General features: G+C 49.4%; 1 protein-coding gene across 8 annotated transcripts in view; it reads left to right on the forward strand.

Moving 5' to 3' along the window:
- SRGAP3 (SLIT-ROBO Rho GTPase activating protein 3) overlaps positions 1 to 12,117 on the forward strand; it is a 245,826-nt gene that overhangs the window by 24,428 nt on the left and 209,281 nt on the right. The window lies entirely within an intron of this gene.

A 12,117-nucleotide genomic window follows, 5' to 3' on the forward strand; every position in this document is an offset into this window, starting at 1 on the left:
ATAAGTGTAGGAAGCATTCTAGCATGTTCCCTCATTAGAAATTCACAGCGCACTTCCATATATTAAAGGCTCTGATAAGTCCTATAGAAGAGACATTATTTAACCCATTGTTTCTTGAACTCATTAACCTAGGTGCTATTTTTTCTTTATAGTACACCTATTGGCATCTTCTAGACATGCAAACTTTTTCTGTAAAGGGCCAGATAGTAAACATTTCAGGCTTTGCGGGCTATATGGTCTCTGCTGCAGCTACTCAACTCTGCCCTTGAATGCAAAGCAGCCACAGACAACAGAGAAATGAATGGGTGCGGCTGTGCTCCAGTACAGCTTTATTTACAAAAAGAGGCTGTGGGCCAAATTTGACTCACAGACTATAGTTTGCTGACCCTTGTTCTAGAAAAGCATCCTGCAGTACATTCTTTGGGAGATGCTGCTTGACCTGTCCAGACAGTCCTGGACAGGGACTGAACTCTTGGGCCCCAGAACAGCTGGCAAAGGTGGCAATGTCTTCTTGAATGTGGCTCAGAGACTGAATGCCTTGTTCAGGGTATATGACTGCTAAATGCTGTCACGGAGATGCCAGCTAGACTCTTGACTATAAATTCTATTTATTTTTCATTGTTCTCTGCTCTTCTGGAGTGACAGACCTGGCAAGGGGGGCAATGCTCCAAGTGCCTACTGTGTGCACTCGAAATGATGTGCACGTAGGTGCATGTGGGCGTTTGTGTGCAAGTTGGTCTGAGTGTGAGCAGGGTATTTGCATTATTAAGCATGAATGTGGCTGACAGATGAGTTATCCAATTACAAGTCTTTGTTTCAATGACCTAATGGGAGATGCTAAAGAGATTCACCAGGGCTATTTGAATTGAGGTCTGTGATGAGAAATCAGGAATGCATTTGATCACTGTGCAAGAATTTACTAAACACCTAACCTGTGCCCTCGCTTTAATTAGAACTTTTGGTTGAAGCAACAGAAATCAGCTGAAGCCGGTAGTAGTGAAAATGGGGTTTATTATAAAGACGCAGGGTGTTCTGTGGAACCCAAGTGGGGAAATGCAGTTGGCCTCAGGATGGCCTAGGACCAGGAACTGGGGTGCTAGGGAGCCCTGATTTGTTCTAGATATCAACTGGTGTACCTTCTCTTGTTTCGGCTTCTCTCTGCACATCTGCCTCGCTCCTCCTTCTCAGCAAGCCGGCTCTTTCTGATGCCTCCACATGACAGGGAGACGGCTGTTGCCACAGCCCCCAAGCTCTCATTTCAGTTGGAGGCGAACATATGGAAAGACTCTCTCTCTCATATGCCTTCTTTTCCTCCTCCTTCGCTTCAGTGTTGCTGAGGAAAGGACTCACATTGGCCCAGCTTAGGTGGTCCCTGACCCAGTGGTGGTGGCCGGTGAGGTGGGGTTAACGACAGAACGATGTCAGCCAGAATCCTACCCCTGTTGGTGGGCGGGCACTTCCCAAAGATGAGGGCCCACTGTAGCCCTGCCCCGGCCAGGCGCCGGGCAGGCACAAAGTGAGGGGGGATATTTCATCCGCTGACATTTATAAACTAGTTGGAAAATAAAACGAATACATCGTAGTGATGAGAATGTCAGATGCGCTAAATTGTTTCCTTCGACAGTGAAAAAAGATATAGGATAAAAAAGTGACTAATTTTGCCACACAGACGTTGAGTGCAGAAGGAGAGAGACAGGAAAGGCTCGTGTGGGCTGGCGTCACCAGGAAGGGCTTTAGACGGCAAAGACAGTTCTCCGAGGGCGGGTGGGAAGCAAACATTCTACCGAGGGAGATGGGCATAGATGAGGACACCAGATTATAGGGGTAAATGTGGTCTGCTCCTTAAGAGGAGGAGGTGACTCTGGAGGGCGGTGGGAAGTACCTTCAGAGAACATTGCTGGAGACACAGCCCGCTGTGGTCTGGTTAACTCTCCCAGGACGGGGCAGGTGGGGCTGGGGCAGGGGGAGCTGGAAGCCAGAACTGCTCCCCCCAGGGGTGGGGACAGGCTGGGGAAAGACCCTCAGCTCCACACGGGCAAGAAGAAGTCCAAGCAGGCAGGTGCAGGTCTACACCACTGGGAGCCTGGGCTTCTGCGGTGGGGGTGCTCCACAGCGCTGGCAAGATAGAGCAAAGAGCTGGGCTGGCCATGGGGTTGGGTAATTCAGGGACAAGACCCAGGCACTGGGGGATAAGGCAGATCCTGTTGCAGGAGGAGTGGGACAAGGCGGGACTTGAGAGAAGGGGCATCGGAGTACAAGACAGAAACCCCGGGAATCTGAACCAGGCCATGAGGCCACAGCAGGATAGCAGCGAGGACGGAGTTTCTTTGTCTGTCTCCCAACTGTGCTCTTCCCTTTCCCTCATTAGGACTTTCCTGTTCTCACTCCTGTTGCTCAGGACCTCACAGCCCATGGTTGGCTAATCACGTGGGGAGGCAGTGATTAATGAGGCTTTAAGGGGTCACCTGTTTTAGTGATGTTTGCATTGGAACAGAAGCCGTAAATGCTGCAAACCTAACGAGTGACAGTGTCTGGGATTCTAGGCAGAGATACCAAGCGCAATGTCAAAGATTCCGTCTGTGCCCCTTTGTGGCGACAGCTCTTGTTGGGGGATAGATGATGGAACAGGATGCCTGCCGTGCAGCAGCGAGGGGACCTTGGCCCTGGACTGGAGCGCTGCTGGAGCAGCAGAGGTGGGGCCATCACATGACGACGGGGCAGCATCTTTAGGGAGGAGAAAGCAGCCAGCATGGCACCCCCTGAGGACCAGTTAGCTTCAGAGGAGGCCCCATCGTGGTGCGCGTTTGCAGCGTCTGGTAGAGGAGAGTGGAAACCATGAGGACTAGGAGTCACAAGATATGGATTTGAATTCTTGGCTCACCACTCTCTCCCTGTGTGAAGTACTCCTTCCCCGGGAGCCGCAGTGCCCTCCTCTGTAAGTGGAGGTCACCCTATCCACCGGGACAGCCTATGTGCTGTCCCCGCCCCGTGTTAGGCGCTGAGTACATAGGTGCTGTATCTGAACCTCGGGTCCTACTTGGAATCGCAGAATTTGCCTGAATGCCCGCCCTGTGCAGGCATTCCCGACAGCCATGCAGCTTCTAATCGGAACTTCTGGTAGCAAGGGGCTGACCACGTCAGAAGTCAGACTATCCCATTGTTGGAAAGGATCACTAGAAAGGTCTTCCTTGAATAGAATTACAAGGCACCTCTGTCATTTGGAACAACCCAGCATAAGTCTAAGCTGGCTGACTCATGATAATGCTGCCGTTCTTTAAAGACTGCTTTCATGTACTCCCAACTTAGGGATGGGGAATAGGTCCAACTGTGACAGACTGGTAGTGTGCTGGAGGGCTGTGTTGAGAAGGATTCCGAGGCTGTGTTCCAGGCACGGTAGGGAAAAGATCCTCTATCTGCCATGGCTCAGGGGTCGGCAGTGGTGGCATATGTACAAGGGTTTGTTTCCTCCGCTAAGCATTCTCGCGCTTAGATTCTTCCGTGATGCTTTAGATGACTTGTTCCCTTACCCTCTGGCCTCTTTTTCTTGCCACATTTCAGCTTATCAACATTTTAAAAAGTCATCTGGCTGCCACATCTTCCACCTAATTCATTTCTAGGGTGGATTTAACCCATCTGCCTGGCCGGGATGAGATCTCTCTTAGAGCACTGTTTTCTGGAAAATCTTCCCAAATTGAGAAGGACCATCTTTATGCCTGTAGGCCACTGATAAACCTTCTAAATTATTAATATCCCTCTTAAAATCTGGAGCCCAAGCCCCGCACTGTCTCCCAGAAGTCCTCGGAATAATACGGAGGCCAGTGAAACTAATAATGCGTCCCTTGATCCCCCTAATGCAGCTTAAAGGCGGCGTTGGCTTTTTCCCTGTGTTCGTAAAGCTGAAGCTCAGAGACTCTGCTCCTGATTCTGAGGGGCTCGGGAGAGGGAGCAGGGAGAAGTCGGGCAGGAGAGAGAAGGGGAGGAAGGGCCGGAGAGCCAGACTCAGTGGGGCAGCATCTCCTTCTGCCCCTGTGGTGCCAGCCGCCTCTGCTCTCCTCCCCTCTCATGTGGGTGATGACCACGGGCACGCGGCTCCTGGTGGGAGGAGCTTCAGCGTAGGCTGAGGGACCGCCTCCCGCCTCCTGCCTCTGTTCTGCCGTCGCAGGGCTCTGTGCTCTGTCGCCCTCCCCTCCCCGCCTCTGTGACTCTCTTGGTGGTTTGGCTTCAACAAGGCTGGAGCCTGCAGGCAGCACAGTGAGGTCTAAAGGCCACAGGTCCCTGTCACAGCCAGGTTGTCCGCCCTAAAGGTCCCTGGACCACTGTCAGTCCTGGAAGTGTCTCCCAGTCTGCAGCAACGCGAAAAAAATAAGGACAATGCAGGGATTTTCCCCATAAAGCGAACTGTATGTAATGAAAGACCCGCCCTTTAGCCTCAATGATGTTCTTCCTTTCCGGAGGGGTGTGTGTCTGAGGAGTGATGCTTTCTTAAACAATTAGGGGAGTTTTTCTCCCTAATACCCTTTGTGATGCTGGCCACCCTTTGGGCGCCCCTCCCATTTTTAGGGGGTGGACTTTACTGGAGTGTGAAATCTGGTCTGAAAACTGCAGCGGTGTCCGAGGGGAGGCCCGTCAGGACTCAGGGTGCCTCCGGGGGGCGTCTGGAGGGCGCAATGTGAGGTCTCAGTGAGGCCGCGGAGGCACAGGATTGGGCCCCGGTGACTTCCATCAGTTTAAATTTCCCACCGCTCGGTTTATTTGAAAGGGGGCATTGTTTGGGATTGCGGATTTGGGAGGCCCCGTGGACCAGGGCCAGCCTTGTCAGTCTTCAGTGTGGCTCTGCAGTGACTTCGCCGCTCGGTGCCTCGGTTTCTTTGTCAAATCAGAACAGCAGTGTCCTTTTCCTCGGGTTGTCGTGAGGATTGTGTGACAGTGCTGCTGGTTGTTGCTGTTATTCTGATACATTTCACCTCGTGTCCATCGCGGCCTCCACTGCTCCGTGGACATTCCGCCTTCGGAGGGGAGGAGGGGACTCAGAGAAGCGATGCGGAGATGACGGGGTCGGAGCGGCCCACGGGCGTGGACTGTGCGGTGCACGGCAGATGTTGGGCAGCCCGGGTCCCTCCCCACTAAATGCTAGTAGCGTTCCCCAGTTTTTGTGACACACCCCCACACGTTTTGCATTCTCTCTGGGGGACCATCCTGCCTCCAGCGGAGAGCCCCTGGCTGAGTGCTTTGGTCTGAGGTAGTGAGCGGAAGCAGTGTGGAAAAGAGGAGTCTTTAGAGAGTGGCCTGGTGGGCTGATACTCCAGCACTGTGCGTATTAGTAGTTGGTGTTCCGGTCTTCCGAGTGTTGAACGGAGAAGGAGCTTGGTGTCACAGAAGGAGCACAGCCCTGGGAGGCACAGGGTCTGCAGTCAGGCTCCAAATTTGCTGCTAACTATAGGGAGACCTTGAGAAAATCTCTTCCCTCCTCTGCGTCTCATCTTCAAATGAAGGGTGTGGAGAAGATGATCTTTTTCAGCTCCGAGCTCCAGGATGGGAAGGGAAAATGACTTAGATTTGAGCGAGACCAAAGGAAGAACTTCCTACGTGTCGTGCTGGGAGGAATGAGGAAGAGGCCTGACTGCTTGCCTTTGTTTGGGCTGGAAAAGCTGACACCCCGTGGGCAGGCCGGGATGGGAAGAGCTGACCGCCTGACGTCGCCTTCGAGACCCTCTCTTTCTGCTTGTTTTGATCGGTTAACTTTGGTTGGTTTTTGAATATGTAGCCTGGGCACCCGGAGCCTCTGAAGGCTGTGGAGAGCTTCCCTCCCAGGCCGGGCTCCCCTTCCCCAAAGGCTGCCTTGGCTTCTCCTCCCGGAGGTGATCCCCTCTTGTGTCCTTGGACCCGGTCCTGAGAAGCGTGTTTCCACTGTGGCTCGGTTGTTACGCCTTTAGTTTTCTGGTCGGAAGGATGAGAAATTTGATCCTCCTGTAGCATGTGGTTCATCTCCAACAATGATTTTTCCCTGTTAGTCACAGTTTCTTGTTGCCACTCTTGGGTAGAGACGGCCGTTTCCGTCTCCCTCCGTGTCCCCACTCCCAAGTTCCCTGTCCTTCATGGAATCAGGGGATCCCATAAGCACAGATCACACGTGAGATATGACATCTGGACGCTTTGCAACTTTATCTGTGCATTTCAGAAGGGGCTCATTTTACATAGTTGTCTATTTTGATGGTTTCCAAAATGGTTTCCTAGCCTTATATTCTCTTTTGTCTTGGAGCTTAACTCAATCCTGCAGGGAACTGCTTTGCTCCTCTTCTGGTGGTGTGAAGTTTCCGCTCAGTAGTGGAAAGCACTCTTGGATGTCAACCGTATACTGAAGGAAAAACTCTGGACTCGGAGGGAGAAAACCTGGGTTTGAGTGCAAAATAAACTTCTTTCTTGCTGTGTGATCTTTGGCAAGCTGCTTGGCTTCTCTGAAGCTCTGTTTGCTCATCTGTAAAATGAAGGTTGTACTACCTTCTCTACAGGGCTGTTTTTAAGCTTAAGTAAGGCAATGAATCTGAGTATACTTTGCAAACTGTTAAGAGCCTTACAATTATAATTATCGTAATTCTTTTAAAAAGTGTTTATTAAGCTTCTATTGTGTGCTAGGTACCAGAGATAGAGCAGGAAATGAGCTTATATTCTGGTGTGTGGGAGCGGGGATGAGAGAAGGTAGGAAGACTGGCAATAAAAAGGTTAACTAATAATCAAGGTAATTTAAGATAATGGTAACCATTACAAAGAAAATTAAACAGAATAATGGAATAGAGGATGAATGGGAGGGAGTTGGAATTCCTGATAAAAGATCAGGAAAGCCTCTCTAAATTGACACCTGAGTGTCCTGTGAAGAGTTGGGGAAGAGAATCCAGGCCTGGGAAGCAGCAAGTGCAGAGGCCCTGGGGCAGGAACAGGAGCTTGGAGAATTAAAAAAAGAAAAAGGGCGAAGAAACTGTAAGAAAGTAGGTACGGCAGAAAAAAAAGTGAGTGAGATAGAGTTGTCACAAGAACTGGTGGGAGAGGTTAGCCAGAACAGGGTCATGGAGGGCCTTGTGGACCATGTTAAGAGCTGTGTGCAACCAGAGATTTTAAGCAGGGAGATGACACGATGAGTTTCACCTTCAGAAAGACCCTTCCTCCTGGAAGGTGGACAGTAGATTGTTGGTAGGCGAGCAGAGGCGGTGAGACCAGTGGAGGCTGTTGGAGTAATCCAGGGAGGAGATGACGGCTGCCACCAGAAAGAGCACACATTCCGTCATCCCTGGGGCATTTGGGCGTGAAGCTCAGGTAACTGTTTTCAGGTGGAAAGCATCGTCTCCTGGAGTAAGAAGAAGGTGCTCTCTTTTCCTTCTGCCTATCTGCTCTGCTGCCCTCAAGGGTGTGGGGGTGCTGAGGAAGTGGCGGTGGTATTTCCTTTCCAGGTGATGCAGGTTTGGGACTACCCGTTCCTATAATTAATAGACAAGTGTTTTTGACTCTGGGAAGATGTTTCCAGGCCTTTGGAAACATCTTCCCATGGACCAACTGGGCGTGTGCCCAGAAGCCTGGCCAGGCGAGTTCTGCGCGATTTGTATGCTCAGTGGGCACAAGGAGCAGTGGTGACGCCCACGCACAGGGCGGTGCAGGTTGTCCCCTAGACAAGGGCACTTGGCTGAGCGGGGGACCTGAAACCAGGCCAAGCTCTGCTCACCCAGCGCTTTGCCCTGGCGAGGGGCGGGCTCAGCTGGGAGCAAGGGCTGGCACCAAGGCACCCCCGGGTTAGCCCAGCCCTGTCCAAACCCTTGGCGTTTCTGCTTCGTAGCCCGGTTTCCGGGGTCCGTCTTCACCTTCTGATTCCAGTCAATCAGCATTTGTTTTAACAGATATTTACTGAGTATCTGTGTGTGCCAGGCACTGGCTTTACATTGATGGACAGACAGACACGCTTCCTGCCCTCACGAAGCTTCCAGTCCAGTGGAGGTCATTCCAGCTTTCTTTCTTCAGGGCACCTGGAGAGCTGTCTTTTGGGGAAGCCTGATGTGATCCCAGCCCCTGTTCTCTGAGACATGTGCTGTTGGCACAGACTTGGAAGCAGCTCTTGGGCTGGGAAGCAACGAACCCCCACCCCCCTGCCCCCTGCATGCACCTCAGTTCAGACTTTCAGGGAGATGGGGCGAGCGTGGCCATGGTCTGTTCTAGCTCAGCTCCTTCATTCGCCTCTGATGAGGAGAAGCAAAAAGAAAGCATCAAAGGGGCACTATGGTTTCCACTGGAAAAGGGTAAGATTTATCCTTGAACCTTAGAGTCTTCATAAAAATTCTATTTAAAATAGATACACTTTTCTGTATGTCTATTACACTTCAATAAGAGGTTAAGAAAACAGTACAGTTTGTTGAGCGGCCAGGGTCTAAGCTTAGAGAAGTCAGGACGGGGGTGGGGGGCGGTTGGGCCTATAGGTCAGGCCTTTTGGGGTCTTTGTGTCTTGACCGCATTCTTTAGCTTAATGAATAATCAGATTATTTTATCAGCCTTTGAGGAATCCATTTTTTTTGCCAGCCCAACTCTCAAGAAATTGCTGTGTAAGCCGTGGTATCCAGAGACTGGCAACTCTGGAGGGGGCGCCTCTCCGGGCCTTCATTCTCCCCGGCTTCAAGGTGGCTGGGAAACAGACTTAGTCATACTCTGTTTGGGGAGTTTGGAATGAGAGAAAGACACAGCTGGGTGGTTTTCAGATTTTTTTTTCCAGGCTGTGGTGGAGCCAGAAGAATGAGAGATTCCATACATCTTGTGACCAGATGTGGCATCCTTAACTGGGACGCAGCAGGATCAACAAAGCACAGTCCATTTTACACAATACCCCTTTATTTACCTATTTATTTTAATATTTACATTGTGTTTTTTAGATTATAAAAGTAATGCTCACTTCCCCCCAATGTTTCATTAAGAAAACGTTTAAACATACAGCAAAAGTACCTAATTTTTACAAATTGGCTATATTAGGAGTGTACATAAAGAAAGTGAAAGGTTGATCCTGCCTCCTAGAGAGGACATCGTTATTACGTGTTTCGTATATTATTATAATTGCTTTAATAATCATATAATAGTATTCATACACTTTTGCTCCTTTTTAAAAAGTTTACCAATTTACGTTGGACATCTTTACACGTGAGGATTTATTACCTATCTCATTCTATCTAAAAAAATAGATTTTTTATTGAGGTATAAATTACATACTATAAAATTCACCTGTTTTCAGTGTACATTGACTTTTTAGTAAATTCTCGGAATTGTGTAACTAACACCACAGTCCAGTTTTAGCGCACTTCCATCACCCCTAAAGGACTCCTTGTGCCCATTTGCCATCATGCCCTCTTCTCATCTCTGTCAGGGGGCACCCACTAGCCTGCTTTCTGCCGCAATACATTTGCCTTCCATGGGCTTGCATATAAAGGGAACCATGAATATGTTTTTTTGTGCCTAGCTTCTTTTAACGTTTTTGAGGTTCATTCACATTGTAGCATGTAACAGAACTTTGTTCCTTTTCATTGCTGACTAATATTCCATTTTAGGATGTATCACAGTTTGTTTACTTACCAGTTAGTGGACATTTGATTTGTTTCCAGTTTGGGGCTATTATGAATAATGCTGCTGTGAACATTTGGGTACAAACCTCTGTGCGGATATATGTTTCATTCTTTTGAGTGCCTATATAGAATTCCATTTTATGCCTATACCATCATGTGTTCAGCCAAGCTCCCCTGGTGGCCATTTACTTGGTTATTTATTTATTTATTTTGGTGAGGAAGATGGGCCCTGAACTAACATCTGTTGCCAATCTTCTTTTTTGCTTGAGGAAGATTGTCGCTGAACTAACATCTGTGCCAATCTTCCTCTATTTTGTATGTGGGATGCTGCCACAGCCTGGCTTGACGAGCAGCACGTAGGTCCACACCCAGGATCCGAACCTGCGAACCCCAGGCTGCTGAAGGGGAGCTTGCGGAGTTAACCACTACGCCACTGGACTGGCACTGGTTTTTTATTTTTTACAGTGTAAATAGTCCTGTATTGGACATCCTCATACATATATCTTTGTGCCTATGAGTGAACTTTTTTGAAGCATTTGAAGGATTTCGAAGGGGAAATTCTGAGTCAACAGATATAAACATTTGAGATTTCAATAGCTAGTGTCACATTATCTTCCAGGAGAAGTTGCCCCAATTTATACCTCCCGCCCCCACAGCGCATGAGAGTGACTTTTCCCATGAACTCGTCAATGTGGGCCAGGAGGAATATTTTCATTTTTTCTAATCTCAGAAGTGACAGTCGTCTCATTGTCCTTTTAACTGGTATTCCTTTCATAACTGAAAGGTTGTCGACCCTTTGTATATCCTTTTCTTAATCTTCTATTCGGTTCTTTATCTTTTCTTAAGGCTTTGAAATAACTCTTTGTGTTTTAGGAAACTGACTCTTTGCTTATAAAACGTACTGCAAATTTTTCATTCCTCAGCTTATCCTTTTTTTTTTTCCTCAAAAAGTCTGTTCATGGTAGGTGTGCTATACAGATGTTTCACGTTTTTAAGTAATCGTATCTGTTAGGGAAAAAGAAGAATCTGTGAACATTTTACAAGCATCACTTAGATATTTACAATATCCCCAGAAGGAGGTGAGGAAGGTAAAATATTGATGGGAGAAGCTGAGGGAGGTTGGACGTGCTTCATCTACCAAACATCTGGATGGTTAAGAGAGTTGTCGTACCCTTTATGGAGTTGTTTTGGTGTCATATAAGCACAGACTTCACTTTATTACTGCAAAACCTGAGAACTAAATCTGGATATTTTTTGCCTCTCAGCCCCTTGCTAGTAATAATTATGACAGCTGACATTAATCAAATGCGTACCATATGCCATTTATTCCCGTTAATCCTTGCAGTCACTCTGTGAATAGGTGGTTATTTCCCCGTGGAAAAAGACAGGGGATCTTCAAGCATCTCGCTCCAAGTCATCCGGCTAGCAGAGGCTGGAGCTGGAATTCAGACTCAGGTTTGCTTGACACCAGAGCCTGTGCTTCCCTAGGCCTCCCGTCGTCCTCCCTTCCTGTAGCATTGAAGGAGTTAACCCAGCTCTGACCAGTTAGGGGATATTTCAAGAGGGCTTTAGAAAGGGACAAAGATCCTCGGGAAGCTGGCACGGTATAGCGAGAAGGCTGCCGTCTTGAGCATGGCGGGCAAGATCTGTGGGTTCTAGTCTCAGCCCCTCAAAACTGTTTCCTTGTAATGACGAGAGAAGGTACACCCTTGCAGTAGAGTCTGGGGAGTGGGGGCAGGAAGAGTGGACGAGTCCCTAAGACCCTTCTGGATTTTCTGTTTGCTACATGGCAGAAGTGAGCTGGCTGTTGGCAGTTAGATCATGGCGCGATGGGGGGAGGTTGGGGTAGTGGGAGAAGAGAGGTGCTTCGAGCCCCAGCTCTGAAGTCAAAGTGGTTTCTAGGTGCGTATTGCTCTGTTGGGGTATTCCGCCCATGGGGGATACTGTAGGCTACACTGGGTAGGGCTGGGGAAATTGAAGGTCCAGAAAGGATCAGGTCAAAATCCCTAAGAATCTTGGGGATCTGGGAGGAGGTGGCCATGCTCTTGCTCATTCATTACTTACTCACGGGCAACTGTGGGAGGGGGGCAGAAGGACGGACCTGTGGTGGGGCCTGCTTCAGGGACTCACCGTCTGGGCAGGGAGATGGGATTTGTTCAGACAGATTATTCGAACCAAGGTAGAGGTGGTGACACGAGAGGTTCGGCTGAAGAGCTGGGAGGCAGGGCAGAAGGAGCACAGCCTTGGCAGTGAGACTGACCTGGCTTGACTTAGGTCCTAAGATAAGGACAACAGCATCATCATTTGGCGAGCACTTCCTGTGTGTGTTGCATGGTGTGGCAGACAAGGAGATCCCGCTTCAGGATTGGAGGATCTATCCTAGGGCCTGGGGGCACTGTGGGATGACAGCCCTCACTGCCAGCCCTCTTTGAGAGCTGCCCTTGCTGCAGAGAGCTGCCTCACCCGGGATCGTGCCCCTTCTCAGCTGTAACGGCCAGGCCCTCCCTGAAACCTGGGACAGCTGCGAAGGGCT

This window comes from Equus przewalskii, chromosome 15 (genome assembly GCF_037783145.1).
Source record: "Equus przewalskii isolate Varuska chromosome 15, EquPr2, whole genome shotgun sequence".
Taxonomy (NCBI): domain Eukaryota; kingdom Metazoa; phylum Chordata; class Mammalia; order Perissodactyla; family Equidae; genus Equus; species Equus przewalskii.